Source organism: Netta rufina, assembly GCF_964035555.1.
Source record: "Netta rufina genome assembly, chromosome: 5".
Taxonomy (NCBI): domain Eukaryota; kingdom Metazoa; phylum Chordata; class Aves; order Anseriformes; family Anatidae; genus Netta; species Netta rufina.
This window is the reverse complement of record NC_140128.1, coordinates 30,698,522-30,721,108: the sequence shown is the minus strand read 5'-3', so window position 1 is coordinate 30,721,108 and position 22,587 is coordinate 30,698,522. Positions and strand designations below refer to the sequence as shown.

At 39.6% G+C, this 22,587-nt stretch overlaps 1 protein-coding gene across 3 annotated transcripts in view; it reads left to right on the top strand.

Annotated features, from left to right (window-relative positions):
• NUMB (NUMB endocytic adaptor protein) overlaps nt 1-22,587 on the top strand; it is a 96,602-nt gene that overhangs the window by 13,637 nt on the left and 60,378 nt on the right. The gene's annotated exons all lie outside the window — the stretch shown is intronic.

Here is a 22,587-nt window from a genome sequence, read left to right as displayed (position 1 = left end):
GATATTACTGTAAAGGAGATCCAATAACCTGTGTGTATGTGTTGGGTAAAGCTTATTTTATGGCAGAAGTAATAAGGGGTTATTTGTATGATGGTGTCTTCAAAATTAAATGTTCTGGTGTTTCTAGAAAAGCTCGACCAGTTTTTCAAATAACTTGTAAGTCCCTATATGTATCAGAGACATCAATTCCAAGCAAAGCAGAATCAGGTATCCTGTCCCTGTTTTGCTGGATACAAACTTCAAAATTCTTTCTGAATGTGGCAAATAGCTTTTGCGTTGTTTCATGAAACTGAGTTTTTAAAAAATTAATTTTTACATGCCTTGATGTCCTCATAGTTTATATACATGGGTACAGGGGTTCTGCTGCTCAGTGCCAGAGTGAGCTGCCTCAAAGTGAGGTATGAGCCTTGTGTTTAGGTAGTGCTGCAGAGAAGTCTGAGCCTGGGGAGAACTATGAATAATGGATGCCTTTGAGCACTGTTTGATGCAAAGGAGGTGTTAGGACAAAGTAAGTGATTGATGATCCAAGCTATTTATTGACATCCTCTATCCTGCAATGATTACTTGTGTAACTCATCTGATTTTCTCAAATTATAGTGAGGATGAATTGTCTTCCATGAGTTGCCTTCAGTCCAGCTGGTTATCCAATTTGTTTAACTCTGACAGCAGTTATTTTAGATTCTGACTTGTTTTGGTGCTACTTCTCTCAGAACAAGCTGTTCACCATGAATGTGAACAGGTTTCTTTCAAAGTGAAGTGTCTAACAGAAATTAAACTAGGAAAAAAGGCTGAGAACCTTCAAAGTGAGAATAATGTATATTAGCAAAGACAACGTGTGAAGGCTTTTGGAGAACAGTTCTTTGATTCTGAAATAGTCTGGACTGAAAAAGTCCACCTTTTTAAAGTTGATATGGAAAGTTTTTTTTTCTTTTCTACTCATTTAATAAGACTTAATCATGATTAAAATTGATTTTCTTGTCAAACCCAGTCTTCCATTATTCTTCATATGGGAAAGTTTAAGAGTTATGAACTTCTAGAAAACTTGAAAGGGCAGATCTTATCCTGGAAAGACACACTTTTGTGTTGAGTAGATGAAACAACACTTCCTGTTCATTTCTTAATTGGAAATACTTGCTCAGAACAGGTAGGGCTTAAGAGGAAGCTTTTTTCCTGGATATGACTTCCAACTCTTGTCCCTTTACATCAGCACCCTTCTTCTCAGTCCCACAAGTGCTGCCTGCTGCTGCAAGTTAAAGCTCAGGTGCTGTTTTCAGAGCAATCAATAACCTGGAGGCTGTAGGAAGCCTCTGACTGAATTGTGCAAGTGAAGATCTTCCTGCAAAAGCATTGGAGGACGAGGTTGTCTCTTTGCACAGTTGTTTTTCCAGTGAGGCATTTTCTTTTATTGGCACAGAAGTACTGGTTTATGCACCAAAGATGTTATTAACAACACAAGTGGAGGAATGTGTTATCTTGAATAGCAACGTGTCTAAAGTATGTTTTACCTTGTGGTTCTTCGGTCATAAGGTAGGTTAGTATAAAAAATGATCTTGAAGCAGGCAGATATAAGACAAGCTTTTTCTTCCTCCCACGATCTTATTTTAAATTTGATCTCTTTTAATTTAGGGGGGGGTTAAAAAAATGCATTTGTTCCTCGAGACATAAGGGTGTGTCCAGAAGACACTATGGGGAGGAATAAAGAACACAAGAAATAAAATAATTAGAGGTTATAGGTAAGCAGTGAAGTCTTTCTATTTAAACAGAAGTAACTTGCTAAGCTTGTGTGGTTTTATTCGTTATGGATCCTGGAGTCACAAGGTCTACCCTGATGCTTTTAAAATCAGCTCTGGATACAGAAGTGAGGGAAGGATCTCACAGTTTTGGTAAGTCACAAGTCTGTAATTTAATTCTGCAATTACTTCAGCCATGCCAGCTGAAGCTCTTCAGGCTCGTAAATTTAGGAGTGCTCATGATTAATCTAACCATTAGAACTTGTGTTAAAATACATAGATTTAAACACCTAAAAATCTCCTGTGACTGCAGCTTTGCTGAGAGCGAGTATGTATGCGTTGAACCAGACAACATGAAAACTGGGTAAGCTAGAAAATAACAATGATGGAAAATGAGTAATGCTTTTCAACTGCCACGACTTAAAATGCGAAGCCTTGTCTGTAGGAACCCTTCCTCTAAAGGCAATTTCAACACAGTTGCTAGGAGAACCTTGGGTCAGTTGTTAGTGGCGGAGATGGAAAAATGGCCATTTCCAGTTTCTTTCCTGAGCCTCAACTCTGCTGGGAATGTAGCAGCGTTAACCACAAGCACCAGCCTGAAATGCTTAAAAGGTGTGTGGTGATAATTTTTCCATTCTGACCATGGGAGAATGGATGCAAGCTGACGCTCCCAAGAGAAGGTATTTATTAGCAGACTTGAGAGCTAGCCTATTAATAAATGACATCACCTTTCAGGAAAAGGGATTTCTTTCTGGATGAGTAAGATGATTTTAGGGATACATATTTGTCTTAATAGTACCAGTAAACAAACATGAAGCCTTTGACTCTGGATACGTTTTATAACAGACTTCCATTCCTTGTGCAGCTTTCAGTGACAAAATAGAAATTTAAATAAATAAAAAAAAAGCTGTAGTAGAAAGAATAGAAATGTCTGGAAATTGGGTAATAACTGATACTGAAACAACTTGGTATTTGCTGTTCTTACATTTAGCACTTTTGGAACAAGCAATTCGCAAAATGTTTATTTACCAGTAGAAGTTGAATTCCTAAGTCGTGTAGACTTGTGGAGGATCTCCTTGATTTTGCAGTCAATGGTTATGGAGGCAGATTATCCTTTACAGGAACGTAATCTGTAACATAGCTGAGACATACTTGACTAGTAAGGTACAGAACTGGTTGTATTTATTCATCATCTCTTCCATTGTGCTCTTAAACTTGAAGGCAATTTAGGTGTCAAGAACAGAAGAGGCTGAGTTTCTCACAGGTTTTCTTTGCTTTGTTAAACTAGGCATTCTTTAAAATGTCTATTCAAATGAAGGACTAAGACAAGGCCTAGCAATTACTAGTAACGCAATAGAAAGTACCACGTTCCAGTAACGTACAAGTGTTCACGTAAATCCATATTAAAGCAATCTCTTCTGCTTTTCTGCCTTAATTATCTTAATGAAGGCAGACATCAGTTGCTTTGAAACTGTGTGGTGGTTCAAGTCTTGCAAAGGTTTGTTCTAATAACCAGGGGAGGTTGTTGCCAAAGTCCAAAAGAAATTGTGAAATGCAGTTTATAGTAATTGATGTAACGTGTTTTAAGCTTTGTTTATGAAATCTACCTAGTAGAAAAACTACTGGCTTTAGGAAAAACTGTTGGTGCTAGGGCAGTCACAAATCGGACAAAGGAGGACAGACTTCTCAGGTTCCAAGTGGAAAAGATTGTCAGCACTAACAAACCCTACAGATCTGGATTTTGTTTGCTCTCCTGGGGATATTAACATGTTTTTGGTGCAGTGGAGTAAAAGTCTGAGTTTACAGGCTGTAGGTTATCCTCTGTGCTTTCTGAAAAAAAATCTGCTGTAGGTTACTGCTCGTTTAATCCTGGTATGTTAAGCTAGTGGTGGCTGCTGTACTTTGAAGCCTGCTGGCTATAGCAAAGACAGCCAGCTATTAGTTTAGGGTCCAAAACCAGCCTTTAAGATGGATTTCTCTCTCCTTTTTAGAAAAATTTTGTGTTTATTTTTTTCTTCTGAACCTTTGTTATGGCTAAATATAGCCAATACTTGTTTTTCCATTGGGACTTTCTCTGGATTGCTGAGCAATAGATGCAAAGTCAACTGAAATGCTGCAAGTCTATTAGCTAGTGCTTATTACTGTGCCTCCAGACCAGTGATGCCTGCAGGTCCCAGCTGGGCTGTGGAAGCAGCACAGCTGCTGCTCTCAGGCTCCGTGCAGAATTACAATTCCCCCCCAGAGCTGGTTGTGTGCAGAGCCGACTTGTGTGCTGTGGTGCTGCTCTGGTCCTCTTCAGCTGCTGCACGGTGCTGGGCCTGTCACAGAGATGCTGCTGCCTTGTGTAGAGCTGCTCTGGATGTGTGTTTTCACCGGGCTCCCTGCCTGCTTTTGCTCCTTGCAGGAGCTGGGGGAGGCGAGAAGGGGTTGTTGCTCAGGTACGTCCTGTGCTGGGTCCCTGCTGGCTCCGCACCACTGCTCAGCGTGGGGCTGGAGCTGCACCCCGCTGATCCCCCGAGACCCCAGGGAGGCGTGGGGAGCCTCTGTGTAGCTCCTGGGCTTTAAGAGCAACGGATCTGAGCTGACTCGACTTGGGTGGGTCCCAGGCTTTGTTGCCGGGGTTAATATGCTGCTGTAGCTCAGCCTGCCTTTGTCCTAGGTAATGAGAGTCTGTCTCTTTGTATTGATTCAGTCTGCAAACAGTGACTGTGTAAAAGTGGGTCCCAAGCTTACAGCGTTGTCCACTCTCAGATGGTGCAGCTGCTGTAACTCTTTTCCCTTCTCTGCTGGAGAAAGAAAACAAACTTTGCATTGTGGTATCTCCTCTTCATCTAAAGGCTCCTTCAGTTTAAAGGAGTCGTATTTCTGTACTGGCAGAGCGCTGCAGCACTCGTTTCCTTAGCTCTGTAAAGCTCTGTGGTGTGGAATATGTACTTGAGCACATCTCCAATTGAAGTAATCTGTTTCTAGAATACTTTAAGTAACTAAAGCTTTAAAGCAACAACAACAGAAGCAAACAAAAGCCTAGCAGCAAAAACAAATCATTAGACTTTTAGCGAAGTGTCTTCTAGTCCAGCGTTTGAGTCACGGGTAAGGCTCTGTTTAATTACAAGCTTTGTGGGACCTGCAGTACTAATTTATCAAAAATTGATATAATTAACACCTCTCATTGTTTCAGATGTTTAGGATTCAGGCTAGAGTACAGGTGCTGTGCTAGGTGCACATTTGCCCTTTGCCTGTACGGAGCACAACTCAGGTGCTGGCCTTTATGAAACTCCCTATCGAGATAGTAAGGTACAGAGTTCCCGTGTTGTCTGGAAGAAGGACCCTGGTACGCATAGAGTAAGTTCTTATCTGAAGGTCCAAGTGTGTTTGGGAAGATGTCCTTAAAGAACCTGGCCAGTAACAGTACTGTTTTTTTTTGTGTTTGAGGAGTAATGCTTAAGAAGTGCTTAGAGAGAAGAAAAGAGTTAGTCATATGTAAAGGCAAACCAAATTTGGCCTAGTGGCATTAGGGCACCAGGTTCATTATCTCAGCCTGGGTCTCTGCTTGCCACCCCACCCCAGCAGAAAGGAGAAGGGAGGCAACTTTAAAATGTGACCAGTCTTGTCTCTGGTGTGCAGACATCCACTCCTGTCTCTGCATTTCCCTTCTTGATGTTTAGATAATGCCGGTGTCGAGTGTTGTTTTCCCTTCTTTTGCTCTCTTTCCTTATGGTAGCATTTCCAACCACACTAGTGAGGTCTAATTGCATGTTTTTTTATTAGGCTGACCTATATTCTAGTTAGAAATAAGATGCAATACAGTTTCTTTTGGTGACGTCTATGGTAAAAGCTTACACAAAATAGACCTAAATCAGCAAAGCCATGTTTTTTTAGAACTGTAGCTTATGCTTTATTTTTCTTTTCATTAAAACTTCAAATGTTTGATTCACCTCGTATGCTGTTGCAAATTATTTCAGTGGCCAGAAGTACGCTACAAGTATTAGTCTAGTATCAAATGACAGCTACTTGATCTAGAAGGGGGGAAAAAAGAAAAAAAGGTGAAAAGAAACTTGAAGTCTTTGTAATTTAGATTATGATCAAGTTGTTACTTAATTTTCTGTTACGTATTTCAGAAGTCAATTATCCTGAGTATAAGGACTTGGTTTTTGTGTGTGTGGAATGAAGACTTAATATTACAAAGCTTGCTTTAAAACATGGATACCAGCAGTGTGAGCAATGCTGCAGTGATAAACGTGATGGAGACGCAGTGGTTATGCTGCTGGTAGCTCTTACCCTCTTCACATGTTCCTTCTATCACTTGCAGCATCCTGTACTCACCTAGTCCTTGCTCTCTTCTCAGTATAACTGGAATCCAAGGTAGTCCCTATAATGGAAACTTACTTTATATTCTTTCTTGAGTGTATACATCGTATGTTTGATTTGTCATAACATATACTGAAAAATCACTCTAAGAAGGAATCTGTCAATGTAACTAGGCCTTTACTACCTCTGAACTTGTCAGTTGCTGATATTTGCAGATTTTACCATTAATTACTTCTTCCCAGGCATAAGTACAATGCAAGCAGTGTTAAGCCTAAAGCTAATCTCCATTGGACACAAATAGAAGCACCTTCTTTCCCTTTCCCTAGTGGGCTCCTCTTTGCCTTTTAATCCAATTAGTTGGTCACACAAGTAAACATTTAACCCACTCAAATGGAAGATTGTGCAGCTAAAATTTATGGATGCTAGCTTTATTTAACTGTGTGAAATTGTGATGATGAGGGCAAGTTTGCGATTATGAGGTTGCTTGTGAAAGAGTGAGACTGCACTTTATTTCTTTAGTAGTATTAATTAAATTAGTATTATGGAGGTCAGGAAACTTCTGAATATAGAGGAAAAAAAGATTTCTTTACTGTATGATCAGATTCATTTTTAAGTAAGTAATGTAAGAAACCATGCATAACAATGAGCTCTGAAGCACTTCCTTTAATTTGCTGAGTAGCTGCTATGGCTGTGGCAAGAGGTTCCAAAATGTGAAGCAAACATCTGTGGGGCATTCCTTCTAAAAATATTGTATTTTCTGAATGTCATAGGACTCACAGGAGAAATAGCAGGATATAAAATATTTGTCGTGTGGATCTGACTGAATTGTGCAAGTCAAAACTTGTTGTTTCCTCTGTACCAAATCTGAACTGATTTATATTTACTCCAAGTAATGCATAGAATATGTTTCAAATTAGTCTATTTTAAGTTGTTTATCTAAACTTCCCTGAGAGTAGTTTTTAGGAAAAAGGAGTTTAGTGTTGCATCTGAATGTTTAAACATGCTTATTTTTTTTCCAGAGAAGCTGAAAAACCTATTGTACTTGTCTGCTTTTTTAGTGCAAAGTGTTGTCCAAACCTTTGGCAGTAAAGCCAGAAACAGCAAGCCAGAATCTTTAAAATAATATTTCATTCCATACATCTGAAAGCAGTTTATGAAAAATGTTGTTAGAAACCTAAGATGGCACCCTTCAATTTAAAGGGATAGTAAAGTGACTCATGCTTTAACAACAACAAAAAAATTCCTTAGTGCTTTTTGTCTAGTAATAGGAAAAGGGATTGACTCTGGATATAAAACGCTGACCTTTATTGCATTTGCATTAGCCAGAATTATTAACATTGTATTGTAGAGGCTGTGGCACATTTTTGGCAAGCTGGTACATTCCTCTCTTTCTCTGTTGCTTCCTCCCACTCGAGAGCTTTTGTCTTTCTCCATCTGCTTTTTGAAGAGAAATGCTGTACGCATGCAGACCTCAGAAACTGTAACTTGAGTTTGGGTTTGACGTAACTCTAAATTGTTACCATAAATTCAGACTGCAGAAATATGCAGAATTAGAGCTCTGTTTTCCTATTTAAATAAGAGCAAATATAGTAAAGCTGAAGGATCAGCCTCTAGGAAATTAACTGCCCAGACTTTTGTAACCAGTACCCAGCAGAGCTGAGAAACATTTGCTGTGAAAGTTGGTTGTGCCTGCTGTGTGTGCGTGTTTGTGTCGTTTTTCTCTTTTTGAGAATGGGCTGCTATGTAAGATGACAGCGGGTTAAAAAAATATTTTTAAAAAATGTGTGTGTGTATATATACATAAAACAACTTGTCATGGCAATACAAGTGTATGATAGTGATGAAAACTACTGTGGTGCTTTTTTTTTTTTTTTTTTTTTTTTTTTTTTTTTTTTTTTTAGCAAATATAAACTTGTTCCAAATTTTTACTCAAAAAAAAAATCAGTCTGTTGGATGAGTTTTTGGGGCAGAACAGTGAAATTTTTTAACATGTTTTTGAAGTTAAACCTATAGCTGCGGATGCCTCTTGGAACATAGCTGAAAGTAAAGACAGTTATGTGCCATGAACTGATACTTCAGAGGCTTCCTATAAGCTTGTCATATGCAAAACCCTGTTAACAAGGTTCAGGGGTGGCTCCACACGCTGCAGGCACATGAGGTCTTTTATGAGCAGCTTTGGAATTTTACATGTGTGGTTGTTACTAAAACAAACAGATAGTAACTCTTCCCCTCTGCCTCTGTTTATATATAGACATACACAGTAATTACAAAGCTTATTTAATCTTTGGGCTGACTTTTTTTTTTTTTTTTTTTTTTTTTTTACATTTTTAAAAAGGATTCATAAAAAGTAAAGTTCTCCTTTAAGGAGATATTAAAGTAGTTTAGGGCTAATATTTAAGCAAGTAATTGTTTTTATAAAGTTAGTATTGATTTGCTTTAAAGATATTTCCCTATGGCAATTGACATCTGAGGCTGAAGAATTGAATCTTTGATGTGAGAACTGAGAAATGGAGGGGGGGGAAAGAAACCTCACAACCAAAGCAAATCAGCTGAATTTTCACAGCGAAAATGTCTAAAAATGGGACATAAGCAGTAATACTAATTTTCCTTTTTATATCCTCTTCAAATTTTATGTAATGCCTGCAGTAGAAAGTAGGTCTAATCCTTGTTAGGAGGAAACAGTAAATTTTCTGCCTGAAATGTTGAGAGGTGACTGTTGTGCTGTGAATGTTGGAGTTTCTCAAGTTTTGTAAGTCTCTGTGGTCTGGAGGGAGGACAGAAAAACATCTGATAACAGCATCCTGCAGGTTTTGGGTCCATCTATGCAGAGCAGTATTGAATCTTGCAGACGATTCATTTCTAACTGAGTAATTGAGGTGCTTGTTATAAAAAGAAAATGTTCCTATATCTGTAGGTTGCATACATCTCTGTGGAGCAAGGTTTCTGGCCGTCATTGTGCTCTTACTCATTGGAAATTGTCATCCATGAATGGCCTTACAGTTGTAGCTATTATCCCTAGTGACAGCACTGCTGAAAAACAAAATAGGTAATAATTTGATGGTGAAAAGCCATCTGACTACTTTGAGACATAGCTTCTTAAGTGATGGCAAATATTAAAAAAAAAAAGAAAAAAAAAAAACTTTCTGTAGGAGATTGTCATGAAAGCTCAGATTCTTAAGGGGGCTTCCTCTCCTCTGGGTAAGTGCTGCATCTTGCTGGCTCTTGTCATTTGCAAAGCTGTTGGTGCGGCCAAAGGTTTTCAAATATCCAGCAGTCCCACAACCCTTTCAGCTGCATGAAATTCACACCGTTAGTGGTAAGCTGGCTTTATGGCTTTTCAGTCTGACCTGTTGTATGGCCTCTGCTGTTCACTGCTTCTCTTTGCTGCCTTTCACAGCTTCAGGCAGAGAAGCCATGGAGTGCTGGAAGTGCTGTGCCCTCTGCAGTCACTGGGGTTTCCTGAGAAGGACTACTCATTTTGTGCACTTGACTAAAGCTGAGTTAGGGAAACGTTGGTTGGGCAAGTCGTGCTCTTCTTTTGTCCATGTGAGCGAACCAGTTTTTCTTGTTCAGAGGTAACCAGCATAATGTAAAATATCTGTATTTGCATTGCAGTTCCTTCTTTTCCTTTGTAACCTAGTATTTGGGGGATTGTTTTAAGTTCTCCTGCGCTGCTTAAATCAATCTTTACAATTCAAACGGTAAAGCTGGAATGAAACCAACAATATGCTTTGGGAAAGCTAGCAGAAAAATTCCCTTATTCAGCAGGTGAAGACCTCTTATTTCTGTTTTTCCTCTATATGAGTGTCTGCTGCTGTTTGTTTCCTCATCAGTTGTGCACACAAACCACAGCGTGCTCATCTTCAGTTGAATACAGACAGGTGACCTTGCGGGCACTTAGACTGTGGTGTTCACTAGCATTGTTCTGATCCTATCAGTGCTCCTGAAAACAATGTCTTTAACACTTGGAGAAATGTGACCTAGCAGAGCTCCCTGGTAGTGCTCAGGAGAGCTGTGATGAGCTTGTGGCAGACTTTCATGTCGAAGACCAACCTACGGTATTTCTAGCCCTGGAGATAAATTCCTTGGTAAGGATACGCTGCTTTTCCTTGTATCTACTGAGATCTGTAAGACAGAGTAAGAAACTAATATTAGGGCCTTCGACTATTGTCCCAGTTCGGTTTTCAGGAATGCTGTAATTAACACCAACTCACAGGAAAAGCATTCCCCAAGCTTCAGGTACCGTGGTCTTTTTTCAGACTCACATAGCACAAACAGATAGGCTGTACCTTTCTTGTTTGTGTTTGTGATTGCTAGCAGTGGCTATTAAATAGTGAGATCTGGTAGCAAACGTGGAGACTTGCTTTGGAAAATAGATGTAATTCTAGGAAATGGTTCACAGCATGGAGGTGACCATTTATGCTAGTTAATCTAACCTTTTCAGGTTTCTAAACTAAATGCCATTCCTTTTAGAAGTCCAAGTAGCAAAGGACAAGGTGGAGTTGTCCCCAGGTCAGAGAGAGCTCATGAGACACATGGGTAAAAGCATTCTGCTTCGCTGTGCTGAAGCTTTTTTGAATGCATGTTTTGCTAAGAAACTCAATACTGTGAGTCTAATAGAGCTGTGGATCTGCTAAATTACTGGGTGCTATAGGCTTCTGGAGGAAAATAGTTCTGTTAAAATCTTTTTAATGAAGTGTTTCTTGTTAGTCAGTGGCACTTTTTTTTCCTTGAACGTGTGTAAAAGCTTTTAGTGGAACAAAGCAATCTGCTTTCCATGCTGTAATGCCTGCTTTTGACATAGGACGTAGGTGTTGTGATCAATAGTTGTGTATTGAGTCAGGTTTTCAAAATACTTACTCAGAATGGTGTTGATACGCACAGAGCTTTGGGTGTGCTGGCCTTTAGGGAGACTTGGGATGTCACGGTTCTCGTGGTGATACCTGGAATTTCACTCGTATTGGGAAGTAAGTTTTGCTTTTTGAAATAGGAGAAGTTAATAGTATTTAGTGCAAATTTCTTCGTACACTTTAATAAATGATACTTTTTGTAGAGCCACACTTTTTTCTTCTGCTTTTGGTATTTGTTTTGAATCTGATGGGCTAAAAAACTCAATTTGTGCAGCTATGGTGCATTTTCACTAGTAAAACTACTTGCTCGAGCATAAATTTGTATTCACCAGCACACTTAAGCAGACACAAAAACCTCACCAACTCGTTTCTGAAGGTACCACTCCCAACATTTCTTCATCTGGCATGCTACTTTTGTTCATCTGCTTGTGGAAATCAGTTGAAGTAGATGAAACAGCTGCCTGCTAGCTGTTTCAGTTTGTGTGGTTTGGGGTCAAACAAAAATAGCAGTACTTACTTTGGAAATAGGGAGGACTGCACTGAACTGATTATACTTGTAAATGCACTGGAGTTTTACCTAGAGCACTGAGCCAAAGTGGTTGCTTGTTTTGGAATAGACTTAATTAAAGTTTTGTTCAAAGACTTTTTGGGTAAACTTGTTAAATCTGTTTGGGAGCCAATGATTTGAAGGGAACTGGTTAAGGATATACTGCTTTTTTCTTTTCCTTTTTTGTTGCTGTTTCTGCAGGCATTCAGACTCCTTTTTCCCCTTAACAGTAACCATAAGACCCACAGTTTAAAAAAATGGCTGTGATGCCTGTGTCAGAAGAGGATTGTCCAGGAGAACAGCAATAGTGTCTCTACCTACGCATAGCAGGAAGATGAACAGTAGGAAAGGAACACTCGTGTACATAGCTTCCACTAATTCAACATGTGTGTAGGTGGGTTACTTGTGAGCTTGAGGGAGGGAAGATTCTTGTGTGGAGTCCGACAGCCACTGATTGTTACCGTAAGAATTAGTTTCTGATACATGGCACTTCTTGTCAGCCTCTCTCAGAGTTTTTCTGAAAATTCAAGTTCTTTTTTAATTTTTAAACAACTTAGCTAAATTGAATTGACAAATTCTGATGGAAAACTAAAGTTTACCTAGATTTTTCAAAAAATTTTTTATTTGTCCTACTTCAGAAGTTCAGAATGATTTATTTCAAGAGGCTAACACATGGGAATAGTTTATTTTCTATAATAGTAAAGATGTTCTCATTTTTGTCTGTCTTGACAGATACCAAGGTGTTAATGTCAGCCAACCTATGCATCTCTGAAGCTCTTATTGCTGCTGTGTGCTCACAATGCTTTGTTTAAACCACCATATCACCCTAAATTAGGGTTCATAAGTCATTCTTAGAACAGCTCCTAGCATCTTCTAAATGTGAGTGCAACATTTACTGCCCTCTGGCATAGAAGCTGGCTTTAGCATGCTCACATTAGTAGTCTGGTCATTTGTTCTGTACAGTCAGGGCTCTTTAATGCATGTTGTTTGGACCCAGTGAGTTGTTTGTATTATTCTAACATTACACCTCTTGACATGTGTGACAGTGCTGTGCCCTAGAAACGTGGAGCAGGCTGTAAGGTGTGAGTTGACACGTAAGATGAAAGAGCTGTATGTTCTGAAACACCAACATGTCTAACCACTGGGATGCATCATTTCAGTTTCCTGGAAGTCAGAATTTCACTTTCATCGTGGTTATAAACAGGGAAATTGTGCTGCTGTTGGGGAGACAGCTGTCTTGCTACCTAATCATGTTCATTACAGCGCATATCACAGCTGTCAGTCAGGCTCTCTGTTTTTGACTGCAGGAGCAAAGGGAGCCATCATTAATGTGATATTTGTGTTGTAAGGTTAAGCAGGGCAGAGAGGCAATTTGCAGCTAATTCTAAACAGTTGGTTAAGGTTTGTATTGCATTACAAAGGTTGTTACAATACACTAATTAAGAAGGTTTTCAGGAAGAAATCTTCCCCTTATTTTGTACTCTTTGCATCTGTGTTTAACTGCACTTGCTGCTTGTGTGTGTGAGGAATGGCAGTAACAGAGGGTGGAAGAGATGTGACTGAGAGTCTTTGGACCTCCGTGTTCAGGTAACTGTTGTGCTGCTGTAGGCTAAGGAAGGGAAGGAAATACTGCTCCTGAGTAATGTTGCCACTCTCTGCCCAAAGATTGGCCAAAGGATGTAAGGGATGCTTTCTGGAGTTTGGAGATGTAAAAGCAAGACTTTTGTGTTTTCATCACAGTCTCCTAATTGCAAGTCTTTCATAAGCTTCTTGCAGATCATTAGTTGCATGTGTGGCTGCAGTTTTATGGAGGTAACTTAATACTGTACTAAGGCTTCAGGAAAAAACAAGACTACTTCTGCAGCTCTTTTCCTGTCGTCTTGTGTGGGATATATCTAGTATGGCTGCATACATTCATTGCTTTGACATAACTGTTGACTCTAAGCAAAATGTTTAGGGTCCCTTTGTTTAGCTTAGAACAAAAATAACTAGTACACAAGGTAGTAAGACCATATTATGCTAGTGCCTGAAGGCATTCACTTAAATGAAATGTGAGGTGAAGTAATACTCTTCAAACCAAGCAGTAAGTCAATTGCAGATCAGAAGAGGTCACTGAAGTAGAGTGAAAGCAGTTGTATATCCAAAGGACCGTATGAGCACTTAGGGCTAGGTTTACTTAATGCTGAAGTATTTTAAAACAGCATGCATGTAGTAGTCTAACTTCATGTTTATTTCTAAAAGTATTTTAGGTCTAAGATCACACAAGGAAGAGCCTTCCTTGGTTGTAGTAGTGATTTTGATGTACATTTGAGCCAGTATTGCTGCTGATAAAAGCAGCTTTCTGTTCAGTGCCCTTGTACTAAGCCAGCAGAGAGCTGCTTTTTAGCTGGATGGTGTCCCTCTTCCTTTCCACCATGCAGCCTTGCACACGCTGAGGCTGCTAGTACATAAAAAGTGGTGCAGGTAGAAGATAACAGCTAGAATGAGGGAAGGATGAGTACTGTTTGCAGAGGCAAACCTGATTAAAAGGTGTGTTAAACTACAGTCATTTTTTGATAACAGTGGAACGCTTTACTTCTCAGCTTTGTTCTACCTAGTGCTTAATAACTGAGGAAGAGGAGTAGAAGGGTAAGTCATGTCTTTCTCCTCCTCGATCAGACGCTCAAGTCTTTTATTGTTCTTCAGTTTGCATTAGCAGTTTGTTCATTTCAGTGTTTAAAAAGCTCTTGAGGTGTGCAGAGGCAGGGTTAGGAAAGCCAAAGCCTGCAAAGTCAAATCTTGTTGCCCTTCATGATTCTTGCCAGAAGGGCTTCTACACGTATATCACCAGCCAGAGGAAGAGTAGGGAAAATGTGGGACGTGGAAAAAGCAGAGGTACTTGATGCCTTTTTTGCTTTGTCGTCTACTAGTAAGATTTGCCTTAAGGAATCCCAGGCCTCTGCAACTAGTCTGGAGCAGTGGAGATTTAGCCTCGGTAGGGAAAGATCAGGTAAGGGAGCATTTAAATTCTGCAAGTCCGTAGGACCTGGAGTGATGAGGGATCTTGCTGGAGTCATTGCAGAGCCATTCTCAACTGTCTTTGACAGATTATGACAACTGGGGAAGGAAGATTACTGTGGTCTGGGAGAAAGCAAATGTCAGTATCCCCTTCAAGAAGCACATCAGGATTTGGGGATTTACTGACTGACCAGCCTCAATTACTTGAGCAGGAGAGGTGGGACCAAATGACGTCCAGAGGCCCTCTGCCAACATAAACCAATCTGGGATCCATGGGAAGGTGATGGAGCAAGTTCTCCTGGAAGCTGTTTTCAAACACATTAGGGTCAAGAAGGTGATTAAGAGTAGGCAGCGTGGAATTATGAAGGGGAAGTCGTGTTTGACCAACCTGGTAGCCTTCTGTGATGAAAAGACATGGGGGAGAACAGCTAATGTTTTCTTGACATTGATTTTTGACACCTTCTCCCATACTGTTGACAAAGTGATGAACTACAGGCTAGGTGAGGTGGATTGCAAACTGTCTGAGCTGCTGGGCTTAAAGAAGTGTGAGTGTTGGCACAAAGTCCAGCTGGAGGCCCACTACTAGTGGTGCACCCTCAGGGTTGCTAGTAGGGCATGGACTGCTGAACATCCTCAGTGTGCTGAAGGATGGGACAGAGTGCGCCATCAGCACGGTTGCAGGTGATACAGAACTGGGAGGAAGGGATGATACAACAGATGGTGGTGCTGCCTTTCGGAAGGACCTTGACAGGCTGAAGAAATAGGTTGACAGGAACCTCATGTTCATCAAGGTTCTGCAAAGCAAACCTACTAGCAGGTGCCTGCATTCCAGCACTGTCATCCCGTGCTGCACTGTTCTTACCATTGCCTGCTGTTGGCAGACTGCTTGTACTCAGGCTTGGACAACATAGTGCCGTTTAAGCATGGTGATTAGACTAAAAATATGCAAAGCTGTTTGGAGAGAGCTATCAAAGTCCTACAGAAGAATGTGATAACAAAACTAAAGCATTTATTTTAAGGGTACTTGAAGTGTTGAGGAAACAATTTTTACAGCTCTAGACAATTATTTAAATGTAACTTGATGCCAAAGTTCAATGAATGAAGGAATGTGAAAGTGCTTAATGCCCAACTTATGCAATGACTTGCAAGCTGAAGAAGTTATAGGGTCGCTGCTGTCTGGTCCTGCGCTGAACCCACAGTATATTGCGCTTTCTGGTACAGGCAGCCCTGCTGACACAAGTTTCATGCAGTTTGTAAGTTACTTCCTTGTGAAAATGAAGCATTTTTTCCAGCTGTCTTTAAGTCTTCAGAACTAGTATTGCTACTTTACATTATTGTTGTTTTGAGCGTGTGTTTTTCCAAGACTTCATATGTTCACAAAGTCTTGGTTTGCACTTCTCATCTTCAGAAATATTTTAGCTGGAGCTTATGGTTACATGAAAAGTAGATTGTGAAGAGACAAAGCATTTGTGTATGAAGGCTAAGAGAAGTTCTAGGAGCAAGCTCCTTAAATTGTCTGTGGTGAATAACCAAAAGAGCCCTAACAGAACTGTAGGGATGTATATAAAGCATACATGCATACAGGTAACTGTGGAAAGAGTTTGATACAAGGAACTGGAAGCCAAAGGAAAGATCTGAAGAACGTGACCTGGATTGATTGTCACACCCAAATTTGCACAGTAACTAGGGGTTGTGTGAATACTGGAAGGATTTCACAAACCTTTTAAAGCAAAATTCTAATGGGACCGCAGTCACGTGTAGGAGCAGCAAGTGTCACTTCTATTGCATCTGCACTGAGCCAGATCTTAAAAGCAGGTAATAATAGTTCACAAGCTTCAGGAGGAAAGTTTGGAATAGCTATATGCTATAAATAACGCTCTTTTCTGCTAAAAAGCCCAATGTATCAATTTGTATTACTTGGAGTATTTTGTTGGTCTGTAGTACATCTTCATCACAGTCTGAGACTGACATCTTTCCATGGTTTTATTCTTTCTTGAACAGTGTTATAAGACTGAACAACAAACATCGCAAGCATCTAAATTTTAGTCAGTCTCTGGAATGGAGATAATCAACATAGTTAAGCCAAAACAACAGTGACAAGAATCCATGTAGATTAATACGATTAGGTGAAGAAAAATCCAAACTCAGTGCCATTAATACTTGCAGAGGTTCATCACAGGCATCTGTGGTTATGTTTTTACTTACAGTGGCTTGGCAGATTCAGTACAGCTAACAGTGAATTTTAACAGTGTATCAGTGTTAGATGTCCACATGTATTCAATTAGGTAGTGAAATTGCACAGTATCACATCTTTGTCTGAGGAGGTAGAAGCCAGGCTGGCTGACTGGAGGTTTAACTAAATATCTCTTCTAGTATGCTGAATCTTCAAATAGTATTCCACGGACTGTGGGGATTCCAACGCACTGTTCTACAACCACTTCTAAAGGCAACTTCTCAAGCTGATTTAAAAATCAGATTTCTGAAGGCTTAAATCTGCTTCAGCACTTTGGTGACAAATGCACTTAAATGTCTATACATCAAGCTGCAATCAATTGCAATCAGTTTGGCAATCTATTAGATAATCCTTGTTGGAAGGAATGTGTCAATGGAAAGAGGTTCCTGTTTTAATCCTAATAATGTAAACTGGAATGTGTGTTGTCTGCTGGTTGTTATTTGAAGTGGATGCCAGAAATTCTTATGATAAAATCAGTGATAATCATTCTGCTGATTTGAGGAGACACGAGCTCCACCCCAGAAGTTCATAGGAAACAATCTGGAAAATTTGATCCACAATGAGACTGTAAGTTGGTCCTGGAATACCTCTCGCATACCCAGAATTTGAGTACCTGAATTCAAGAAGCCAGTCTGCCTATGTGACCTTTTTTTTTTTTTTCACTATGAAATTGATCTTTGAATTTTGAGATGCTTTTGGCAAGGAATTGATAAGAAAAATATTTGTACAGTTGCAACTCTATGGTTCTTGCTCATGAATGTACTTGATTCCAGATGTCCAGATCCAAGCAGGAATTAAATGGGGTTGATTTTATTTTTAAAGGGATTGTAGTCATTTAGCTCCCCAAGATGTGCAGCAGAACGACTGTGATGGAATTTGGTGAAGATTCCCAAGTTACAATATTGTTTATTTTAACATGATCTTAGCAGAGTTGGCTTCTTATTTAAAATAGGGGCACAATGCAATGCGTGAACCATAGCGTTGCAAGTAGGTAGGAGGTCCAAGAGGTTTATAAAAATTCACCCGAAGGTGTTTGATAAACTGTGCTCAACCTGAAATTGGTCCTTGAGAGCTAAAATTTTCTCTTAGATCTTGCTCTGTACAATTTAAACTGAACCCTAAACATACAGTGAAAACAAAATAAATTTCTAGCAACTCTTTGAAGAAGTGATTTTTTTTGTTGTTGTTGCTGCAAGCTTGTACAAAGCCCAAGTACCAGCTTGTACCTTAACTGTACTTTCTAAAAATGTATTTATGGATCTCTTCCATATTCTAACATTTTATCACTGTTTATAAGATCTGTGAATGTAGCAAATTTAGTTTCTGAAAAAAACAGGTCTTTAATCTTACTTTGCTTTATTATAAAGAATGTATATATTATCAGGAATTTAACTGGAATTTGTGAATCTTCACATAATCCCCACTGAAGAAACCAGCTGTAATTTGCTTTGTCATTGTGTAAAAAGTACAGCATATAAGTGCATTTCACGGTTTGAACTAGGATTTAATATCACAAGCTCAAATTTGACTCAGTAATTTGGCTCTGTTTTACTGTCTGTAACTTATACAATTCTTTGTTATTTGATAAAATGACATTCTGTTCTTCAAAAATTTGTAGCTGTCGTTTTAATCCAGTGTTGAAAAATCAGGTAATGTGTTTTATCTAATGCATTAAAAACTTGAACTGTAAAAAAAGTATAACTATTTGAGATATCATCTGCCAGCTCTTTTCATTCCCCATCTCAGTTTCAAATGCAACCACCTAGAAATGCAAACTGCTGACGCTTGCTGATTGAACTAAATACAAGAGCAAGGCTCATCCAACTCTCATTCAAGTAAACCTTTTAAAGGTTTGTAGCACTAAACCACACCTCGCTCAGTGAAGCTTTTTTTGTGTTTTTCAGTAGTTTTCCTACAAATAAATAAAAATAAAATGGGTGTTGTTTTGCGTATTTTCTCAATGCTACTCATTTGCATAAGCTTCAAGAAAGAGGCAGAGATTTTTACATGCACCATCCTGGGGAGAAATGGTAACTAAATATCAACTTCTAATATTTAAAAACACATTAAACTACATTTAACATAGCCAATCGTGGTTGGGGACAGTCTTTTTCGTAATTGTGTGCGTGAAGATAGATTCTCTGATAAAGAAAGCAGTAATTTTACCTAGGGGGAGGAATGAGTAAAAATAAATATTGCCAGTTCACTTATGAGCCCTGCAGCTTGTTATTGACCCATCGAACAGCTTGTTCTGTCAGGTCTTGGTGCCAGAATTCAGGAACATGGAAAATAAGCCTGATCAAAATACTTGTTCCTTACTTGTTCCTTACATCTTAGTCATCTCCTTGCAGGTCTGAGGACCTACTCCTAAAAAAGGAAATGCATAAAAAACCATAAAAGCATACAAAGAACAACCTTCTTTGTTAAAACAGAGGAATACAATTTTCTTAGTGAGCAGTGCTGGGCTATGTTCTGATAAATTCCTAACCTCTATATTAAAGGAATAGTAAATAAATATTTTGTTCTGCTAAGCCAATTTCAGGAAACACGTAACTTCATAACAGACTGGTAATAAATGAAAGCTTTCACATTAAAACATCCCCTACAGAGCTTATCAAATATATTGTTCCTACTGTTCACTGGGATTTCTGAAGTGGGCAGTACTTGCCTTCATGTTCTTAGGCAATAATTATTTTTTTGAAAGGCTAAGTAAGTAGCTTGCAAAACTATTTATTATCCTGATCTCCAAATTTGCCCACTTGTACTGCTTTCCTGACAGGATGTTTTGTAGGACAGTGTGTCCCTCCCTTTTGGTCAAGGCAGGACAGGGAACAGATCTTCATCCTTAAGAACTGGAGCCATTTTAAACAATGATGCACCTTTGATATGTGATTGTCTGAAGAGACGAGCGGTATCAGCTCGAACACTTCCTCATATTGTTGCTTACTCAGAAACACGTCACTCTGAAGGTCTCAAATCTTTACAAAGTCCATGTTGTAATCTGGAATGTGTGCAAAGCTGTAATTTATGAAAGCTCGATTTCTTGAAGACCTTTGTACTAGTCAGTTTAAAGCTCTACGCTTGCTTTGCAAATACAGTTTAGCAGGTTGGTTTGCTGTGTGACACGGCCATTTTAAGCACAGCAAGATTAACGTTGATTTTTTTTCAAATCATGACTAATTTGCATAGGCCATACAGACTGACTAGTAAACAGCTTCATAGTAGAATTAGAGGGTTAAAGGTTTTATACATTTTACTCTTAAAATGTGTTTTTTGCTGAAACCCTCATCATGAACTTACTGCCAAGCACCTCCCTTCCTTTGTCATGATGGAGATGTGTGTTGGTGCTAAGCAGGCACTGCTGCTGGATTGCTTACATTATTACTGCTTATTACATAGCTTTCCCAATTTGAAGCAGCGTCACCAGTTTAATTTCAGTGACATGGATGTAACATTTCAAGAACTACTGGACACAAGGAATGCTGGAGGTATTGTGCCAGCTAATGAACGTCAGGCTTATTTGCTCATACATCTGCACACCGCTTTCCAAGCCAGCAGCTGAATGGTTTTCGTACGCGTAGCGTTCTGCTGCGGGGGTGTTGGAATAGAAAATCTGTCCTGAAAATATTCCTCAAAAAAGCTGAATCCCATTTTGCCTGTGACATATAACGGGCTCTCAGATGGGGAGGAGGAGGAGCTGTCTTTGCAGAAATGGTGAAGCTTTGTGGGGGATTGTTATGCTATGTTTTTTCCCTAAATTCTGTATGTAAATGTGATTGCTGGTTATAACTAAAAGGGCTGCAAGAATATCTAATGGTATTTTGATAAGTGGTTAGCTCTTTTGGGAGTGGTGTTGCGATTGAATATCAATTTTTGTAAGAGGTTAGGTTTTTCATGCAGGGAAAAAAAGCTGCTCAATTCGGGCAGTAGACAATAATGTCCTCTGAAGCATAAAATCATTGTTGATACAGAGCTATAGATTTCCTTCAAAGCAGAAGGTTTCGGTATTGATGCTTACTAGGAATTTAGGATTTAATTAAGTTGCTGACTTGCAGAAAGCCACATGCTGGCCTAAGCTAACATATAGACTTCTAATAGAAAAGGGATGCAGAAAATAATAACAGCTAGAAGATTCGTCAGGGATTATCATGATTTTGTAAGTAATTCTAGGTAAATTAGAAATAATTCTAGTGCACTTGCAGCTGCTGCAAAGCAAATCTTTTCCCTTTAAAGGGAAGTGGGCAAAGGATAGGAGAGGAAACCATGGGAGACAGGATGGGTAGGCTATTTGGATTGCTTTTAATATTCACAGCATAGTGGTGTGTTGACTACTGTGATGAAAACTTTCTATTAGTACCTTCAGGGAAATGGGGAAGGAGGGATTATAGCTGTGACTTTCCTACTGAGTCTTTAATTTTGCTTTGTACAGAAGTGAAGAGGACAATTGTCCACGACTGGGCTTTTCTGAATATAAATGTTGCCTTTCACTTGCTGGCTTGATGCTATTTTTTTTTATTTCTTTTTTCAAGCTGAGAAGTGCTTTCTATCCTCTGCTGTTTTTAATGGAAGGGAAAATGGAGATGAAAGAACTCTCTTGAGCCTGGAGTTTGCACAGAGGCCCTTCGCTCTGTCCTCCCGTCGCGCGGGTTGCTGAGGTGACCGAAGGCGGCCTGCGTAGCGCTGAGGTGCGAGGGCCCAGCGGAGCCTCCTCTGCCGCGTTCCCTGCAGCGCTGGGCGCTCTGAAGACCTTTGTCTTCACCATAATGTACATGCAGTACCAGTCCAAGTTCTCCTTTAACCCATAACCCCAAGCATGATAGCAATTTGGATTGATTTAATTCAGGCAGCCTTTTTATGTGGGGGTGAAGGGAGTGAGATAACAGCTTAAGAGCTCAGCATTATTCCACAGTGCAGTGTTAGGTTACAAGTCAAGTGAGGTAGAAGCCTGGCCCTAACGTACCTTTTGCTAGTAATAGCAGCACTTTGGATGCCTCAGGTCTGGTATAAAGTTCTTTTACCCTCACGTTTGCCTATAGGATATTTCTCTCTGAGCGAACATGCTCTAAGCGTACCACTTTGGTATATGTTTAAATAGTAATTGGTGCTGGGGGTGGGTATTTCCTGATACTTAATGATGATTTAAAAGAGTTAGTCATCAGTGGTCAGGAAATACCAACTCCAGATTAGACCGAGTTCAGTTATCTTAAAAATGTTTTAAAGGTATTTCAGTGTCCATCTAAATGTGGTATGTTGTCAGGGACATTATGTGCATAATGGCAGCTTGTTCTGGTGTTTAATTATAGAATAAGTAGTGGAATGCGGGTACTGTGTGCTTTATGTTGTGGAGTAGTTGCCTCTACTTCCCCAGCTTTTGGGAAGTGGTCACACTGTGGTGCCTAAAACCTGGCTTAAATTCTGTAACTGTAAGATTTCCTTTTAGATTCTCAAATTAAAGAATACTTGCTGCCTTCCCTCCCTTGGCAACCACAATGGCAGTCTATATGTAAGTAATACAAGACACTTCAGTTCGAGTTCAAAACTTTCCTTTGAGGTTGACCAGGTACCTTCTGCTGTGCCCATGGCAGCGATCATTTTGTGAACCCTGCAGGAAGGATTTTTTTCCTCGTGACTTACGAATTGTTTCATGCCCTGATGATGCTTACAGTAATGTACATTCTTCAGTTTATAGATTAACTTGGTGCCTATGTGTACTTCCGTTCCAGTGACAGACAGTAAAGTATTGGGATCAGAGAACGTCACAGTTTTACTCTCTCCCCTTTCCCTCCTCCACAACCTTTACATGAGTTGAAGATGATGGTTGTTTTGCCTATTACACTCTTTCCTATCATAGCAAAGAGCATTTTAGACTTATATTGGATTTTTACAGAAGCTTGTCAGACTTTTTTCAAGGTGGATTGCCAG